Raw genomic sequence first — 21,409 nt, 5'->3', positions numbered from 1 at the left:
CTTCCTTTTTTCCCATCAGAAACATATCTCATCGTTCACTCTTCTAATAGAATGCACTATCTTTATAGTTAGTCATTTTCAAAACTTTTACATTTCCTATGATATCATCCTTTTGTGATGGCCATCAATTAATAAGCATTCAATAAATTTTTGCTGAGCCTTATTTAATAAATTAAGTTAAATCTCGATAGACATAACTAAACATTTATCCATTTTTTTCTGTCTTAAAAGAAATATGCTTATTCACATAAAGAAAATGCAAAATTGCAGTGTTCTTCCTTTGCTCAGTAGTAAATTCTGGCACTGATTTTCATCTTCCCATCCTTGTCTAGTACTAAGAAAAATAATGGGATAAAATATTTCACAGGGGCAGACTTTGTATTTTCTTAAATACAAAGAAGAAGAAAGAAAAAGAAAGAAAGAAGAAAGGAAGAAGAAAGAAGAAAGAAAGAAAGAAAGAAAGAAAGAAAGAAAGAAAGAAAGAAAGAGAGAAAGAAAAAGAAAGAAAGAAAGAAAGGAAGAAAGAAAGAAAGAAAGAAAGAAAGAAAGAAAGAAAGAAAGAAAGAGGAAAGAAAGAAAGATAGAAAGAAAGAAAAAGAGAAAGAAAGACAGACTAGGCCTTATTCAGTTATAAAAACAAACCAGACTTATTTCTGCTTCAGAAACTGTACTAGCTTTTGCCTTAGAATTAGGGATAAAAATACCTGACTTCCTATTATGGGATATGAACCTCAATGTTATTTCCTTGGAGAGATCTTGACAGTGTGCTTAACAAGTGTATATGAAAAAATTATTTGTTTTTTTCTCCACCATATAACAAGGTTTAATTTTAATTCTATTATTTTACTCCCAAGAATGTCAGTCTCTAAGAGTAGAGACCCCGGTATTGTGTTTCAAGACTAGAGTAGTGTCTACTCCAAGGACGCACCCAAAAAGTTTGTATAAAGAATGAATGAGGTTCATCTCCTTCATATATAAAATGAAGATAAAACAGTAGCTTGTAAGTACTTCATGAATATTGAATGCAAATGATATTTAAGTGATATATATATAAAATATCTATGTACATATATGCAATTGTAATGTGTATATATACATACACATATATATGTATACACAAGTTTACTATCTAGCAATCTATCTATCTTTGTTTAAATGGTCTATCCTAGAAGGCTTGTTTTATTTCAAGAAATATATTCTTTTTTCCATAATCTGAAAATTATTTACTATGGGACCAGCTTGGCATTTCACTTTCTGAGTCTTGGTATATTTATCTCTAAATGGTATCTACTTTCTAGTTTGTTATGAGGCTCATATGGGATAATGTATATAAAGTGCTTTGCCTGTAGGTGATAAAAACAAATTCAAGCCACCATCAACGGTAATTTTTACCATTAAACAATTATTATAAAGTAATAAAAAATTGTATGACGCAGACTTTGCTTTAAATTATTTCTTCAGATAAGCTACTGAATAGCATAGTTATTTTCTTGTACAAAACATGCATTGGAGATTGGACACTTTACATATCCAGAATCAGATATTAAAACAAATCTTGAATGGGATTCTCAAAAATTAAAAATTCCAGTTTAACTGCCAATGAGTAAGATTCATGGCCAGGTTTGGCTTTAGAATTTTCTCTGGTTTAACAAATATAGAAGCTATTAAGAGTGAAAAATACTTTAGGCCTAATTCTCAGAAATATTTATTTATTCTGAATCAGACAGTCTTTTAAGCATATTGAGTGTAGGAAACACCTAATTTACATAAACTTCCAGTTTGGGTCGTATTATAAATTAGCATAGTTTCTATTGCTAAGAAGTAGTGGTTTCTATATACAGATTTGCTAAAAGGCTAAAAAGGGTATGCTAATTTTTTATATGACTGTCTGATGCTTTGTTTTCTATTTGCCCCATGATAAGTTTGATCACATTTTCTCATTTCAGGTATTATAATCTAGCGCTCTCTCTCTCTCTCTCTCTCTCTCTCTCTATATATATATATATATATATATGCTATACATCTACCACCTATCTACCTAGGAATCATCTAATTTCTTTAAGCACTAGAAGAAATATAGTGTACTTTATCAGTATACAGACTACAATCATATTTAAAAGCTATATAATTATTGTCAAGTTACTTCATATTTTCTGATTTCACTTCCTTCCTCTGCATAATGAGCATACTATTGGTAGCCACCTCAGTGGATCATGGTGAGGCTTCAATGAGCTAATATATGCATTCCACTTAGAAAAATATCTGTCACAAAGTAAGTGCTATATGTGTTGGCTATTATTATTTAGAAATAAATTTTGAACAATGTTTTCTGATTATACTAAGTATGGTAAATAGATCACCTAAAAGATGATGTAACTATGCTTTATACTATTAAATTTATAATGAATGGGTCATTGATTTGAGTAGTGATTCTGAAAATGTGGTGTGCCAAATGATCTTCAGAGATGTTGATTAAAATTTAGAAATTCACACTTTTCCTTAAAAAGGTTGAATTGCAGTCTGGGTAAAGTCAAGTCTTCTGTAGTTTAAACAAGACCAGCAGATAATTCCAATATAAAATGCATGGAGCCAACATAGAGAATAATTGGAAACAACAAAATGATGGACTTCTACTAAGCATGATCTTTGGGGATCTCAAAATCTCCTCAAGGATTTATATAATCACCATCATACCTATAATTAAAGTAGGTTTGTCATATCAGGTGCAGAGAGATTTATTTTCTTTACAGTTCTGTGCACTCACAAAGGAGAAAGAAATCAATTTTAGTGGCATTAGAAAAGGCTTCTAATTGGAGATGAAACTTGAAGAATAAATGATATTTTAATTAGTCAGTAAATTAATCAGTGAAGGAAAGGAAATGGTGAGACAATAGGGAAGATAGAAAAGGGTTCATTGTGAACATGATGGTATAAATATACAGCTGACTCTTGCAATAGAAGATCCACCTACATACAGATTTTCTCAATAAATACAGTACAGTACTATAAATGTATCTTCTATTCCTTATGATTTTCAATAACATTTTCTTCTTTGTACCTTACATTATTGTGAGAATACAGTATGTAAACCTATTTAAATATGTGTTTATTGTTTATGTTATCAGTAAGGCTTCCAGTCAACAGAAAGCTATTAGTGCTTATTTTTTTGGGACAGTCAAAAGTTATACATGGATTTTGGATTGGATGGGGGGCAGCACCTCTAATCCCTATGTTGTTCAAGAGACATATGTACAACATATGAGGTCTCAATTTTTTCTGTGTATTATGATATTTACGCAACCACAAAAAGAATCTTCTTGGCTGAGGAGAGACCACCCCTCCTGAGCCAGCCAATTCTTAAAGAAAGCAAAAGACTGAGCCAGAAATGTACCTTTGACTAACTAATTCAGACTCATACCCAGCCTAATTCAGACTCATACCCAGCCCATACACCCCAGGAGGGAATATTTCTCTGACTTAATCATCTCAAGGTCGTGTACCAGGCAACTAAGGACCACTCTTATAGTCCAAAGTCCACCAAAATATTCAAACTAGCCAATTCTAGACTGTTTACCCTGCCTTGCATTTCCAAAAGAAAATGCCAAAAAAAGGTTTCTAGCCTAGCTTCTCCCCTCTCTCCTATTTCTGCTTCCTGACCAAAAGGTCAGGTGGTATTCCTCCTGTGGCCTTGCATGAAAAATGATGCTTTCCATTTCTAGAGGCACTGTAACGTTAAGTTTTTCTTCCAGTGGAATTGACCTCTCCATGTTGTTACTCGGTCACTTTTAAAGATGAAGACCCAAGGGATGCCTAGGTGGCTCAGTGGCTGAGCGTCTGCCTTTGGCTTAGGGCATGATCCCGGTCCAGAGATCTAGTCCTGCATCAGGCTCCCTGTGAGGAGTCTGCTTCTCCCTCTGCCTATGTCTTTGCCTCTCTGTATGTCTCATGAATAAATAAATAAAATCTTTAAAAAATAAAAATAAATAAAAATAAAGATGAAGACTCAAGCACAAAACACAACTATATATTACACATATGCTTAAAGAAGTGAAATAGAATCTGAGTTTAAGATGATAGGACACATTGGATGAGTTAGAAAGCTTCAAACTATTAAACTATTTAGGAAGATACTAAAATTTTACAAAAGCTAAAAGTTAAGAATTAAAATTAAGGTAATGTTTGTAGGAAATGAAATGCAAAATATGTATTTATAAACTGTTTATCAATAAGGCTTCTAGTAAACTATAAACTATTAGTAGCTAAGTTTTGGGAAAGTCATAAGTTGTATATGGAGTTTTGATCACCTGTGGGGAGGGGTCAGGGCAACTCAACAAAATGTCAACAAAAAGTGGAAGACAAAGGAAAAGAAGAAAATAAAGATAATCTATACATCTAGATTCTCTGAAGTTCTAATTCACATTTCTAGAAATAATAATCCAGTTTAGTTTTTTACAGGTAGGGACTGGAAAGAAGGTCAAAGGAGATTTGGAGGCTGCCAAACTTCTATTTCTTTTTTTTTAAGATTTATTTATTTATTTATTTATTTATTTATTTATTTATTTATTCATGAGAGACACAGAGAGAGAGACAGAGGCACAGGCAGAGGGAGAAGCAGGCTTCATGCAGGGACCTCAATGTGGGACTGCATCCTGGGTCTCCAGGATCATGCCCTGGGCTGAAGGCAGGCACTAAACCACTGAGCCACCTAGATGTCCCTAAACTTCTATTTCTTTATCTTAGTGCTGGCTACATGACGGTGTTCAATTGGTAAAATTTTTAAATGTATTACATTTAATAATATACATTTTACTATTCATAAGTTATAATTTAAGAAATAAGAATTTTACTCAAAACGACTTATTCTAAAACACTAGAATGCATTTTATTCATCAAAATGCTTTTCACTGGGGTACCTGGGTGGCTCAGTGGTTGAGCATCTCCTTTGGCTCAGGATGTGATCCTAGAGTTGTGGAATTGAGTCCCACATCGGGCTCCTTTCATGGAGCCTGCTTCTCCCTCTGCCTGTGTCTCTGCCTTTCTCTGTCTCTCATGAATAAATAAATAAAAATCTGTAAATTAAAAAAATGGTTATCACTGACCTTACAACATAGACACCTTTAAGAAAAAAAGATTTCATTTATTCATTCATGAGAAACACAGATAGAGAGAGAGAGGCAGAGACATAGGCAGAGGAAGAAGTAGACTCCATGCAGGAGCCTGATGTGGGACTTGGGCCAAAGGCAGGTGCTAAACCACTGAGCCACCCAGGCGTCCCCTACAACATAGACACCTTAAGAAGATACCGAATTATTCTAAAATTCTGCTGTTTATGGGGTGTTATATATAAGTGATGAATCACTAAATTGTACTCTTGAAACTAATATTACTGTATATGTTAACTAATTAGAATTTAAATAAAAATTTAAAATTAAAAAAAAAACTAATATGACAGTTCTATGGTGGGTGCCAGGCTCCTTTTATCTCGTTATTTTTGCCATAATCAAGTGCTCTTCTTTCTCTGAGTTCCAGATGATTTTTCCAACATTGCCATATTAACCTCAAAGGACAAGTGGATAGAGTTTAGGTATTTATTGTTCATTTGTTTTTCTGACTGCATATTTTGTGTAATAAACCAAAAACCATCGAGACACAAAGAAAAACAAAAAATTAATCAAAATTCTGCTGCTCGTCAAAGCATCTTTTACTTCTTTTAAACTACTTTCACAGTTTAGTATACTTGTAAATTTTTTTGATATGTAATTTAATTATAACAAAATTCATAGATTGTATGTTTGATAAGTTTTATACAACCTCCAAACCAATCAAAACAGAAAATTTCCACTTCCCTTGAACTTCCTTCCCCCCCCATGCCAGTTTTTCAGTCACACCACAGGCACTGTTTTTATCATTTCTATCTCTGTAGCTTAGTTTTGACTTTATTTAGAACTTCATATGGTTGTATCAAACATGAACTTTTTCATGTATTTATTCATTTTTTAATATATTTATATGCATTCCATATTTATGTATATGTGCATGTATCTGTGCATATATAATGATGAAATAACGATAATATATAATTATAATGTATGTATACATGTATGTATGTGTGCATATATAAGATAATGATAATAATATATATACTTATATGTAATTAAAATACAATGAAGTAACTTCCATTGTATTAGAGCACTATAATTTGTTAGACTACTAACATTGGTAGACATCTTAGTTCTTTCCAGTTTTTAGCTATTGTTAATAAAACTGCTAATAACATTATTATAAAAATTTTTTGTGGATATATATTTTTATCCCTTTGGGAGATTTCACAGAAAGAGATTTTTGGGCCATTATTGTGTTTGTTTGTTTGTTGGTTGGTTGGTTTAAGAGAGAGAGTGTGTGAATGCACATGTACAGAAGCTGGTGGGTAGAAGTGTCAGGGAAGAGGGAGTATGCAGCCTTTTTAGGTTGGCTTTTTTACACTTCCGTAATATGCATTAAGGCTCCTCCATGTTGTTGTTTTGTTTTGTGGCTTGATAGTTCATTTCTTTTTAGCACTGAGTAATATTCTATTGCCTGGATCTACCACAGTTTATTTATTCATTCACCTACCGAAGGACATCTTGGTTCCTTCCAAGTTTTGCCAATTATGAATAATGCTTCTATAAACATCCATGTTTATATCTGTGCTTATCCATATGCACGTTTTTGTGTAGACATAAGTTTTCAACTCATTTGCATAAATACCAACGCGTACAATTGCTGGATCATATGGCAAGAGTATGTTTAGTTTTTTAAGAAACAGCCAAACTGTCTTCCAATGTGGTTGTGTGATTTTGTACTCCCACTATCAATGAATGAGAGTTTCTGTTGCTCCACGTGGTTGAAATTATTTGGTGTCATCAGCGGCACAGATTTTGGCCTTTTTAATAGGTGTACACTTATATTTTATGTTGTGTTAATTTCAATTCCCTAATGACACGTGCATCTTAATGACAGAAGCATTTTTTCATATGCTTACTTGACAGGTGTATATCTTTTTGGCTGAAGTGTCTGTTCAGATCTCTTGTATATTCTTAATCAGATTGTTCATTATCTTGTTGATTCGTATATTAGGTATTATTCCATTTTTACTACATATTTATCAATAAAATGAAATGCTTTAATGGCTTCCAAGCTAAAAAGTGGGTGGGGTGGGGTGGGGGAAGAGATGTGATCATAATGTCTAATAGATCAGTGATTCCTCAATCTGGCTGATCATTTAATCCTATGGAGTTCTTTAAATGATAAAACATTTCTTCTTTCACTAGGGATTCTACTTCATAATTTCTATATTTGGTTGAAAATTTAAAAACAAACAGGGATACCTGGGTGTCTCAGCGGTTTAGCGCTGCCTTCAGTCCAGGGCGTGATCCTGGAGACCTGGGATCGAGTCCCACATCGGGCTCCCTGCATGGAGCCTGCTTCTCCCTCTGCCTGTGTCTGCCTTTCTCTGTGTGCCTCTCATGAATAAATAAATAAAATCTTTATTAAATAAATAAATAAATAAATAAATAAATAAATAAATAAATAACCAAAAAGAAACTCCAGTCATTTTATGGCTGTTTATTTGGGACAATCACAAGAATAAACTAATCCTAGGGTGTTAGATATTCAAATGGGGGGAAAAAAGCTTAATGGGTTCTTATCAAGTACCACTCACTGTACTAACAACTGAGAACACATATAAGTTTCCATTCAGAGACACCTGGGTGGATCAGTCGTTGAGTGTCTGCCTTTGGCTCAGGTCATGATCCCAGGATCCTGGAATTGAGACCTGTATTGGGCTCCCTGGGGGGTGCCTGTTTCTCATGGCTCTACCTCTCTCTGTGTGTTTCTCATGAAAAGATAAATAAAATATTTTTTTAAAAAGTTTCCATTCAATGATGTCCTATAGTAAAACTGCAAAGTAAATAAGTAAGCAGATGAGTAAAAGAAAAATATTTTTATTTAATTACCATAAGCATTAGAACTAAGGGAAAATGAAGAAGTGGACATTCGGATCGGAAAGATGAGCAACAACTTAGAGAACATTATCACTAAGTTGTGTCTTTAAGACAAATGAAAATCCACTAAGCCAGGAAAGGAGAAAGGATAAGTATATTCAGATATTCTTGCCAAGACAAAAAAAAAAAAAGATAAGAAAGTGGTTTATGTTAGGGACAGCAAAATTCTCTATGACCTCACGGTTGGATTTAAATGGGGAATGGTAATAAATCAAGGTCCTCCATTAACAACACCCACATAAAAGTAAGTATAGGTACACTGCTCCACACCTAGGTTGTTCTTTACTTTTTCCTTACTACTGCCTTTTTTTCCTCCCTAGCAGTATACACATATATATTACAATATATAAAATATAAACTTCATGAGAGCAGGGAACTTTTGTGTTTCTTTTTCTCAAAAATTGTCTAGTGCTTGTTACATTATGAGTATTTATTTGTAAAATAAATGAAGGAACAGATATCCCTATATGTAAATTCGGTAATATTATAGGAAGAATTGCAGGCAGAATGATAATATTTATAGAATCAGACCACTATTAGACCAGTCTCTTAAGTTTTCTCATAGGTTATTAGAAAAGGGAATGCAGCCCATGTAGAATCATAACGAGATTAACTTATGGTACATGTGAAAGAGCTCTATAAACTACATATTATTCAAAATAAAGATTTTTTTTATGTTAATGTTTGAATGGAAGCACGGTCTTGTGGAAAGAGCACCAGGTTCACAGTGAAGAAAAATGATGACTTATTGATATTATTTACTTTTTTATTTTTTATATTCTCTGGAAAACTGAATGCACGTGAACATATAAATTGTCTTCAGACTGCATTACTCAACACTTGTCTTGCTGCCATGATGGGTTATAACACAGACCGTGAATAAGAGTTGATGTAAGGTTATGGGTTCAGGTACTTTCGAAGCAAATTTTATTGCTATTGTTATCTCTTTGTTTATACTTCTATCTTTCATTGGAAGTGCTTCTCCTGAGAGTACATCAGACTCTGGACCCCTTTTCTACTGCTACAACTCAGTGTTCAGTGCCCTCATAAGAACACCTCATGCATGTCTCCTTCATTTTGGACATTGTCATGTAATGTGCACATCATACCAAGATTGATTCAGGCGTAGACATTCGCAGCAGTGAGGAAAAGGGCCATATGTCAATTCGTTTGTAGTGGATGTTATATATTGATTCTACATGTTCAGTGAAAGGAGATCCTATAATCTTAATGAAATAAGGCAGAAAATATTAACAATTACTGAAACATGATTCTTCCTCATGATCCTATTTCCCTGTATTTTGATGAAAAAGCTGGAATGGATTCTATGGGTTAGAAACAGTATGATATTAATTTCAGAGAAAATGTTTTTAAAACTGCTATGGTAAAACAACAACAACAACAATAACAACAAGGCATCAAGCAGTAAAATGTATATTTACTGGGCAATAATCATTTTGAGGGCTGTTTCAGAGATATTTCCAAAGGAATGAATTGCCTACCTGGAGTGCAATTATATTATACAAGAGACGGTTCAGCTTGCTTATGTGTAGTTAGCAACAGCTTGTATTTAGCTAAGATATGTCTATTTATGCCAATAATTTTGTTGTGAAATAGTTTTAGTGATATGGTACTTACTCGGATGCTTTTAAAATGCCCGTCTACAAATGAAACCGTGAGGCTGGCTGTAATAAATAGATATTAACAGGAAAATAAGACAAAGGAGAAGATTGTGATGATAAATCAATGCTAAAATGTAAAACTGGCTGTGTCTGGACAAAGGAGAAATTTTTTCATAGAGAAATCAGAGTCTCTTGGATGGTATGAAAAGTTAAACTTCAAACTCTGCTCTACAGATAAAAATATGCCCATTACCTAAGGTATTATGATTATGATCTCAAATAAGGTAGATACGGAACACATTGACTAGCTATTAATTTCAAACTGGAATTTCAGGAAAAAAATTAGATACAAAGAATTTAGAATAAAAATGTAGCAATATAAAGTAGTTAAATTAGATCTAAATATATAGACCATATATATATATATATTCTATAGCATGAATTAGGTGGGCTTATATTAATATAACCAATTAAGTGTTAAAAATCCCCAAATACATGAAAACTAAAAATGTTGAAAATTTTTTTTGTTCTCTCTCTCCTTTCCTGGAACAATAGTTTTTTGTTTGTTTATTTGTTTGTTTGTTTTTTCAGGTAGTTTACTAGTGTACTAAATTATGTCCCTCTAGCTTGACTCAATTAATATTATTTTCTTCTTGGGAAAGTGGAGAGTGTTCTCCACAGAATTTAGAACTTATTTTATAATCGTACATTCTTTCAAATATATAATTAATATTGAACTTCCTGGGTTTCACTCCTGTATTTGTATCACATTTGACAGGCTGAGTTATACAGGGATGATGGTGCATTAGGTGGTCTATTATAATGCGGTTTCTTTTCATATTAAAACTTTCCAAAAGAAAGTTAATATGATTCTTTCTTAAAAGTACAGATAAAGAAGATAAGGTTTCTTAGCTCCTTGCCATATTTCTGTTTCATCTAAATCTTAGTCATATAATCGTTTTCCTTTCTTTAAAAATGATTTGTAATTATAAAAACGCTCCCAACTCTTCAGATTGTTCTGGGACTGTGGCAAATTATATTCATTGTTCCATCAGTCCAACATTTTGAAAGGAAAGGGTGAAATGGTGTTAGCAGATTTTGGCAAATGTATTATTCAGGAAAGGTTACTGAACTGCTTCTAGCTGAGCCAGAATACCCAGTCTTGTTTTATCTTGTAAAAACAAAAGCATACATGAAGATTTCCCCATTGTACTCAACAAGCTTTCTGAACCCACACAGAAAGTAGCACTTGCTCAGAACCATTCCTAATGATTTCCTCCACAGCCAGACCGGAAACCTAAAGCTCTTTAATATTCTAGCCTCATTATTCTCATTTTCTATAATTTAACAACTCCTCATATTATTCTTAATGGAAAAGTCATGCAATATTGAGCAGTAACTGCTGTTAATTTCCTGCTGTATATCATTTGCATTTTTTGTTGCTGATGGAGAGTAATTAACATGCTCTAATTATCATACTGATTGTCTTTTTTAGCTTATGAGAATATAGTCATCTCAACCCTCGTTGATCTTACAATAGTATATTTTATTGTTTCCAGTAATAGTATCCTAGGATATACAAGACTGAAATTTTTGCAGAAAAAAAATTGCGTGATTCTGCAGAAGCAGGCTTTCTAAATGGTTCAATTTAAAACAGAGTAATGTAAGTTTTTATAGTTCCTATCAAAAAACATGGAGTCTTATTTCTGTGGCAGGACAATGCTATCCTTTTTTGTGAAGTGAATTACAGTTATATTACACTACTATCACATGAGAAAATGTTTTCTCATATTCTATTCAGATTGTATCTTTCATTTCTTCATATTTCAAAGGTTTATGTTAAAAACTTGCTGTGAATATAATTGTAAGTAATAATAAAAGTTACCTTGCAAGTATTTTTAGTACACTAGATTCTTTCTACTAAAAATAACATTTTTCTCAATTTAAAATATTTACTTATAAATTTCTAAAATTATGAACTATAATACATGTATTATACAATAATATAGAGACAGAAAAAAGATAAAATAAATCACACTGTATTTTTGAAATAGTACCAAAAAAAAAAAAAAAACTATTGCTAGTACAACAAATTGTTGACAATGTTGAACTCCTATTTTACATCTAAACATACCCTGAGCACAGCTAGCCGCATTATTGTAGTAGGGTTTGAATGTTCATTTGGTGGAGGGCAGATTTTAGGAAAGTCGTTATTTATTATAGACATGTTATATCCAAGAAATACTATTCCACAAGAGTTACAATGAGGAATAGAACTTATTTCCAGGGATCTCTGGGTGGCTCAGTGGTTTTGCACCTGCCTTTGGTCTAAGGCCTGATCTGGAGACCCAGGATCAAGTCCCATATCAGGCTCCCTGCCTGGAGCCTGCTTCTCCCTCTGCCTGTGTCTCTGCCTCTCTCTCTCTCTCTTTCATGAATAAATAAATAAAATATTTTTTAAATAACTCATTTCCATATTAACTTCCATTTGGTTTCAATTAGCAATGTATTCTGCACCATAGAAAAGAAAATAAAAGGCACACAGATAACCTGAATATAAAATACTAGACAAAGGTGCTCTTTTTAAAATTTTGTTGACTTTTAGAAAAGAACATAAATTAAAATAGAGTATCACAAAAACAATAAAATAGGTTAGAAGGGAAGGAACTGATAATTCCTTCCTGTATTTATAAAGATAGTTGGGATCAAAAGTACTGAAATGCAAATCACACTTGCTCAAAAAAAAAATCAGTAGATGGTAATATTGGACCCTGTATTTTGCGTAACTAAATTCTGATCCTAACTCCACCATTTATCTGAATTCTGACATATTACATGTTATATAAAAACTTACAAGTTATTTTCCTTCCCTCCTAAATGGAGATAATATTAACATCTATCTCACATGGTTATTTTGAGCATTACAAAATTACATATCAGGTAAAATACTTCTCATATTAAGTGGCTAAAAGAAAATAAATCAATTAAATTTGGCTGGGCAGCCCCAGTGGCCCAGCGGTTTAGTGCTGCTTTCACCCCAGGATGTGATCCTGGAGACTCCGGATTGGGTCCCACATTGGGCTCCCTGCATGGAGCCTGCTTCTCCCTCTCCCTGTGTCTCTGCCTCTCTCTCTCTCTTTCTCTCTCTCTCTCTCTCTCAGATAAAAAAAATAAATAATCTTAAAAAAATAAAATTAAAAAAATTAATTTGGCTATTCATACATTATTTTTGAAGGAGCTTTATCTAGGTGGACATAATTGGCTTTAGGAATTTTTCAATCCCAGACTCTAGTCACATAATCAGAACTAAGTTTGCTTCTATCCCTTGATTCAGCTCTGCTCTTCATATGTTGGTTTTATTCTCATTTTACACATGGTCATGGGATGAATGCAACACCCCCTATTTCACACAATCTCAAGTTCAAATCCAGTGTGCCCTTAAATTTTCTCAACATCCAAACATGACTTTAAGTAAGCCTGGTTCATATGGCATGAATCATATGCCCAACCCTGAGTTAGTGTGACCAAAAACATAAATCCACCAGCTTGTTTAAAACTAGATCCAGGGCGCCTGGGTGGCTCAGCAGTTGAGCATTTACCTTTGGCTCAGGGTGTGATCCCAGAGTTCTGGGATCGAGTCCCATACTGGGCTCCCTGCATAGAGCCTACTTCTCCCTCTGCCTGTGTCTCTGCCTCTCTCTCTCTCTCTCTCTCTCTGTCTCTCATGAATAAATAAATAAAATCTTTAAAAAAAAAACAAAAAAAAAAAAACACAAAAAAAAACCCAAACCACCTAGATCACCATGCTGGCCTATTTGCTGAGATAAAACCACATACCACATACCTTAAGCATATTTGAGCTTTTGATCCCCAAATGGAAACTCTGGGTCTGTACCACAAATATGGCACATAGATAGGAGGGTCAAGACAATAAGCTAGTAAGCAAGCAAAGGATGGTTATATATAAGAACTATATCATATAAACGTTATTTAAATAGTTTAGTTTTTATTTAACTGAAAAAAAAAATGAGCGTCTGAGCTTAAGCAAATTACTAAACTCTCAGTATCTCAAGTTCTTCACCACCAAGAAAAAGCAAGGATTTCTTCTTAAGGTTTTTGTGACGTAACAGAGAAAGTACCTATAAAATAATTAATTTTGTGTTTAAGAAATATTATATGGCAAATAAATGTCACATTAAAATATACAATAATTACAAAATATAATCAAATTAATTTTGTCTTATTAAAAACGTGAAAGGTTAGTAATAGGAAACAGTTAAATAAATTGTTTTATATGTATAGCATAAAAGAAGCAGTAATTAGAATGCCTGAAGGATGAATAAAATTATAGGCAAAATTGTCATATTGTTAAAATAAAATATAAAAGTTATAAATAAGTATGATTAGTATAATTTTTTGAGAGAATGAGAGAAATGCTTGCCTACTAGCCACCCAAGTGCCCCTGCCTGTTGTATTTTTTATGAACACTTAAAATCTTATATATTTATAGAAATATAAATATGGAAAAGGCATTTTTCAAATCTGTAACAAGATTTTTTTGGAGCTGAAATACAATAATAACTGACACAAGTAATTAGGTGATATCTACTTGTTTATCAATAAAACCATGTAAGCAACAATGGAAGCCAGGTAACAAAGGCATGGTATAGTTAAAATGATTAAAGAAAATAACAATTGAACCAGAATTTTTACTCATTACAAATATGCATTGAGATGTAAATGGAAGTTTTGAGCAAATGGAAAGTGTGAGAATATATTACCAGAAAACAAAAACTAAACAAAGCACAGAAGTGTGTTCATTAGGCAAATGGAAAATATTTGTTTCAGTTGCTTTAACATAGACTAAGTAAAAACAAGATAGGTGGTTTATTTCTCTTCTAATGAAACATTGAAAATGAGAAGTAGCTTTGGGAAACAGGGTGGGTTTCCTATACAAGGTCCTTTGGAACATAGATTCATTCTTTTCATTGCACTGTCCTTCCCTAAGACTTCTCCTCATCCCAAGCTCTAAACTGATCCACCACCACCACAACTGTGTCTCAAATGGGAGGAAAGGTCCCAGAGAAGAGAGAATGAAAATTAGCTCCCCTTTAAAGTTATCATCTGAAAGTTGAACATGATAATTCTACTCATCCCTTTACCCAGAATTTAATCACTGGGATACTCTTTGCTGAAAGACAAGTTAGAAAATGTGGTATAAAAAACACTAAGGTTTTTTTTTTTAAAAGGAACAATTAGGGGTTAAGGTAACATTAAATAGTTTATTCTGAATTGCTTCTCTAAGGTACCCTTGCAAATTGATTGCATTGCAGGTGGGAAGAAGTGGCTGACATTTTGAAAAGAACAATAGAAGCCAAAAAAAAATCTTGGTTACTCTGATTTTAGATTTTTTTTTCCAGAAAGAATCAAAACACTATGGGCAATTTCAGCATTATAGATTCAATTTGGGTATCCTGTGAGGTTGTATCTGAAATATTAGCCTGAATTTATGATATATTCCTCTTTACAAAGGTGTTCCATGGCCATTTTGCAACTATGATGCAATGATATTGAATATGTGGGCTAATCATGCCCAAACCCTTCCCACACATAAAGAAACAGATCTATTAGGGTTTTAAAATCATAAGTAATATTTAAATGTTGCTGAAAATCCCTGCCAAAAATGTTAAAGATTCTTTTTAACCCACAAGTTTTTCTTCCAAGCGTCTGTAAGGACGAGGTAGAATAATATTCATTCTTACTATTTTCCCAGGCCACTAGCTTGGTGAATTGAATTCATATATAAAGCAATTTTATCAGTCTTTTTGGAAGTTGTGGTCCAATGCAACCTCAATTCAATTCTAGTTGTTCATTCTTTTCTAATTCACCAGAACTGAAAGGTAGATAAAATAAAAAAGAGAAGTAGCTCTTCTTATTCTTAAAATTTAATTTAAAATGCCTTGCTAGATACTTTGGTTTGATATTTCCTATCCTTTTTGAAGTCCTGACATTTCTTCTCTGATGAAGATATTTTAAGTGGTAGTTCTAAGGAGAAATCATGTAACTTCTTCATGTATCAAATTTGCAATGTGATAAACCAATGAACATATGTGGTGGCAGAGATCCTCCAGAAATATTCACGTTATTATTTGGAGGAAACCATTCAATTATGGAAAAAGGAACAAGGCACATGTCAGAATCTCTCCAAGGCTATTTTTTTTTTTTTGTATGTGCTGTTCAGTATAACTTCTAAAATATTTCAAATACAACAGTTGGATAAAAAGTTGTGATTCAATTTATTTGCTGATAATTTAACATTTCACTTTGAAGCAAAAAATGATTTGTACCTAGAATTTAGAAAAGTACATCTTATCATCTTCCAATCATTTCTCCCCAAAAAACTACCAAGAATTTTTTTAAGTGGGAGGAGGGGTTGAGGAAGAGGGAGAGAATGTTAAACAGGATCCACGACCAGGAAGAAGGCCAACACTGGGCTTGATCTCCCAATCCTGAGCTCATGACTTGAGCCAAAATCAAGAGTCAGTCACTTAATCAACTGAGCCATCCAGGTACCCCAAGAACATTTTTTTAAGCAGAAAACAAGAAAAACAGAAAATAATGAAATAGGATAAATTATGCAGTCTAGCAGTATCTGAACATTGTAAATGCTCTAGAAACAAGAAAAATATAATATTTAAAATCAAGTGAAAATAAAGAAATGTGATATAATGTGAATAATGTGAAAATAATTAAGGATTTCATTTTTAAAATAAGACAAAATTAGTTCTGAGTGGTTGGGGAATTTAAATTAAGATAAAAGTAAAGAAGTAAAGTAAAGAATAAGATAATAAGACAATACAGTACAGTGAGAAGAAAAAAAATGTATTTTTATCTAATATTCAAAGGAAAAGTGATTCCTATATGTGAAAATAGTAGAAAAAACATAAAATGAAAATTTAAAAAATTATAAAAGTTTAAAACTTCAGTACCTCAACACCATATAAACAATAAAAGCCATACAATAATCCCCCCCAAAATGGAAATAGATTGACAGATAATACATAAATGCATAATACATTAAGTGTTCATAAATCATTAAGAAAAGATGTTATACATTTTCACATAATTTAATGTTGGAAAAAGACATGGATGGGAAATTCAGACATTGATTCAAGAAATACATAAAGTGTTTAAAGGTAACCAGAAATAAAGTAAATGAAAAATTCCAAATATGTGACTCTACTATTTAATATCATGACAAATCATGCAATATTGTTCAATATGGTGATCTTTGTGCACTCCTAACAGGATTAAATTACAAAAATACTAATTCAAAGGGGTACATGTACCCTGATGTTTATAGCAGCATTATCTACAATAGTCAAAGTATGGAAGAAGCCCAAGTACCCATCAACTGATGAATGGCAAAAGAAGATGTAATATTTATATAATACAAGGGAATAACATTCAGGCATAAAAAAAGAATGATATCTCGCCATTTTCAGTGGTGTGGATGGAGCTAGATTACTATGCTAAGTGAAATAAGTCAGTCAGAGAAATACAAATATCATATGATTTCACTTGTATGTGGAATTAAAGAAACAAAACAAATGAGCAAAGGGAAAAAAGAGAGAAGAAGGAAAACCAAGAAACGGACTGTAAAGAAAAAACTATGGTTACCAGAGGGGAGATGGTGGGGGGATGGATTAAGCAGATGATAGGGTTAAAGAGTGCACTTGTCATGATGAGCACTGAGTGTTGTATAGACATCCTGAATCACTGTATTGTACACTTGGCATTAATATTACACTATACGTTAGCTAACTAGAATTTAAATTAAAATTTTTTAAATAAAAAAAATAAATACTACACTATACAGTAGCTAACTAGAATTTAAATTAAAAATTTTTTAAATAAAAAAATAAATACAAAAGCACGTGTGATGCATTTTGTAAACAAATATTAAAACTTTAAAATATTCATTCTCTTTAGGGGTTCCTGAGTTGCTCAGTTGGTTAAGCAACTGACTTTTGATTTCAGCTCAGGTCATGATCTTCATGATATCAACTTTGTGAGATCTGGTCCTGCATGGGCTCTGCACTCACAGTGGAATGTGCTTGAGATTCTCTCTCTCCCTATGCCCCTCCCCACCAACTCACTCGTGCTTTCTCTCTAAAATAAATAAATAAAATCTTTAAATAATCTATTTAGTCTCTTTGACTCATTAATTTCATTTAAATAATGTCATTAAATTATCCAAAGAAGCCATAAAAAATGTGCTCAAAACGTTAGATCTAAAGGTTATCTGTACAACTTATTGTGATAAAATAACTATAAAATAACTAGGATAAAATACTTGAATAAAATACTTAGACACTTGGTTATATTATTTATAGTATTTATTTATTTGGAATACAGTTTTCAAAGATTATTTGATGTCAAAGGAAATTTTCTATTTCAATGTTGGAAGTAAACTGAAGAAAAATGCATCAAAATATACGGAGATATTATACCTGGGTGTTGAAACACATACATACATGTGTGTGCCTTAAAATGTTTTATTTATTAGTTAGCTACAAAAGAAATGTGTTACTATCATAAAATTCAATAATTTACACTTCATTCAAGATCTATAAGAATGAACAAAATATATAAGGCAAAATTCTGGTTGTATGATTTTTCATAATGTTGGAAGTTATATGTTTAAGAATATAACTTTACATTGCATCACCTATTTAACCTTAAGCAAATTGTAATTTACCAGCATTTTTTCTTGTGGATCTTTTAAATAACTGTTCATAAATGTTTCCCAAAATAAGAACACTATTAAATAAAGTTTGTGGATGGCCATGGATTAAACAAAAATGATAATATGGAATATGAAAAGTCGTATGACTATAAAACCTAATTGACAAACTGCAACCTTACTTTTATTATGCACTACTCATTAGTGCTCTTTTTAAGGAATGTTACTGCACCCTAAAATAAATATTTCTATTTTAAGGAAGTAAAATATATTCAAAAGTGTTTAAGGATACAAATACCAAGTTACTGGAAGTAATTTTCAAAATGACACATAAAACGGTAATAAAAGCTCCCCAGATAACCATTTTAGATATCTAAGAAGCCTTTCAAAATGTTTGTAATTAGTAATAAGTTTGAGAAAATCTTCCTAAAAATACTTAGAAATTAGAGTTTTGTATTCAATGAGTCAATACAAATGGATAGAAAAAAACTCAAGAAAAAAATGTTTCAACACTTTTCTAGCTTTTTTACCACTATAAGAGAAAACCAACAAAATAAAGATTAAATTACAGGACATTTTATAATGTATATTTCCCAATGAACCCATTTGTTTATGTTTTTAAATTATACCCCATAATTGTATATTAACTGTCAACAGTAACTCATGAAATTATTTTTTTCAATCTCCAAACTGGGACAGAGAGGAGGGACCTGTCTTTTTACCACAAATAAAAGAGCACCCTCTGCCAGAAAAAGTAATTAGGCACTCAGTGTCTGCCTGATTACTTGGCTCAAGCATGATTGCTTCCTCACAGCGACCTCCAGAGATTAAAGCATTTCTACCAAAGTGTGGCTTCATCTTTCACTGAAGTGTTAAGAAGTGACATAGGGGATCAAACCACAAAATAATTCACTGCATTGCTCCCTACCATTGCTCCACAAGGGAATATATATATATATATATATATATATATATATATATATATATATTACTTTAAATATATATATATATATATATATATATTACTTTAAAATCTACTTTAAAAGCAATCATCCATGAATTTATCTAAATCTTTTCTTCATTCTTTTATGTTTTAAGCCTTTGTGTACTTCTTGGAGATGACTTCCATTCATATATTTTCCATATATTTCTGTTACACAATGCTTTGAAACAAATCTCATCCAGCTACTTACAAGCATTTTTATCCAAGATCATATATCTAAGATTCATTCTCTTTTAAAAGAATGGAAATCAATTCTCTCTCTGTGCCTAGGACACAGCAGCCAATGAACAAATTTAGTTTCATTTTGTACTTCCTCTTATTACCCTAAAACCACTCCTTCAAAGGTTAAGGCTACTATAATGTTTTATAATTTGTTTGTTCAGTATTTATTAAGCCATATTTATGTATTCATGATTTTATGAAGTCTAGACATCAGCCATCATCATCTCCTGCCAGAATTATTACAATATATTTACACTGGTTTCTCTATTTCTGTTTTCATTTCCACACAAGTCTATTCTCAGGACAGATGTTAGAGTTTCAAAAAATAGTAACAACAATAACAACAAAACCATAAAAAACTTAAGTCTTTTCCCCTATCTTGTCATTGAACTCTGATAATTTATCATATAAGGTTGAAAACTGAAGACTCCATGTTGTTATTCCTTGCTACCTGTCTAATTACTGATTACACCTTTCTGCTCTGGCCTTAATGATCTGCTTGTTTAATTGTTTGCTTTTTGGGGAGAGAGTTTGAAGGAGAAGAGCACAAAAAAGCTCCCTCTCCAGAACCTTTGCAGAGAGGACTTCTCATTACCACACTATAGCAAATTCCTTCTCAGCTACATCTGTATCAGATATCCAAAAAGTGAAAAAAAAAAAAAATCTTGCACAACATCTCCATATTTTCTTAATGGACAATCAAATTGAAAAAAATATGGGAATATATGCATATAAACATAACATAATAATTTACGGAGTATTAGAGATGATATAAAGATGAATCATATAAAATCATTAGAATCATATACAATCATTAGAATCATATAAAGATGTTGAAAGAGTAAGGAAGTTGAGCGTCAACAGATATAAAAGGGATAGGAAGTTATTGGGTCTCCAAAAAAGAAAAAAAAATGATAAGGAAATTTAAAAAAAAAGTAAAATATAAAAGAATACACTTATGTGATTATATGTTTATTAAATCTCATTGTAACTATGTCATAAAGGAGCTTGTTTTAAATTTCAAAAATTTCAAAAGGATTTTAAAGAAAAGGAGAAAAGGAAGAAATACTTGAGGGAATTTGTGAAAGATTGCAGTTTGCAATCTGAAGACAGGAAAAAGATACTGTAGGATGCTAAAAGGAATACCATATAGCCATGGTGTATTTAGCTATTATATAAGAAAAAATCTAGAATTATTTTGTACTGTGAATTCAGAAAAATCCCAGAAATTATCTCTGTGAGTACAGAAATATTTGCATGTGTGTTTCTGACCCCACACATTATTATAATTTTCTTTTTTATTATCTGGTTCTTGTTTTGTTTTATTTTTGCATGAAAATTTAAGTAATTTCAGTTAGCAAACATGTATTTCCCCTTTTCATTCCAGATAATAGCAAATGTCTGGCTGTTGTTCACTTGTTGTAGAAAGGCAAAGTTGAGTTTCTGTTGGTCATATTATTCTACAATTTTTAAAGAAAAAGGCAAATGGTCTCACCTGACGAAAGCAATAGAGTCTTCATTTTCATTTTTCACAAAATAAACCAAGGGAATTTGCTATTTAAGTCACATTTTAAGAAAATAAGTTCATTTTTCAAAATGTTCCCAAAACATTTCTTTTATAAAATTCTAATTTTGCCAAGTTAAAAGACATACATTAATTTCAAACAGAAGGTATTACATAGGATGAAAAGTATCTGAGTCATTTTAGCCAATGGATAGTGATAAACTGCAGTGCACGAAACAACACTAATGTGTGCAGTCAAGTGGTCCA

The sequence above is a fragment of the Canis aureus genome, chromosome 7 (genome assembly GCF_053574225.1).
Source record: "Canis aureus isolate CA01 chromosome 7, VMU_Caureus_v.1.0, whole genome shotgun sequence".
Lineage (NCBI taxonomy): Eukaryota > Metazoa > Chordata > Mammalia > Carnivora > Canidae > Canis > Canis aureus.
The sequence above is the reverse complement of the archived record's forward strand: the minus strand, read 5'-3'. Positions refer to the sequence as shown.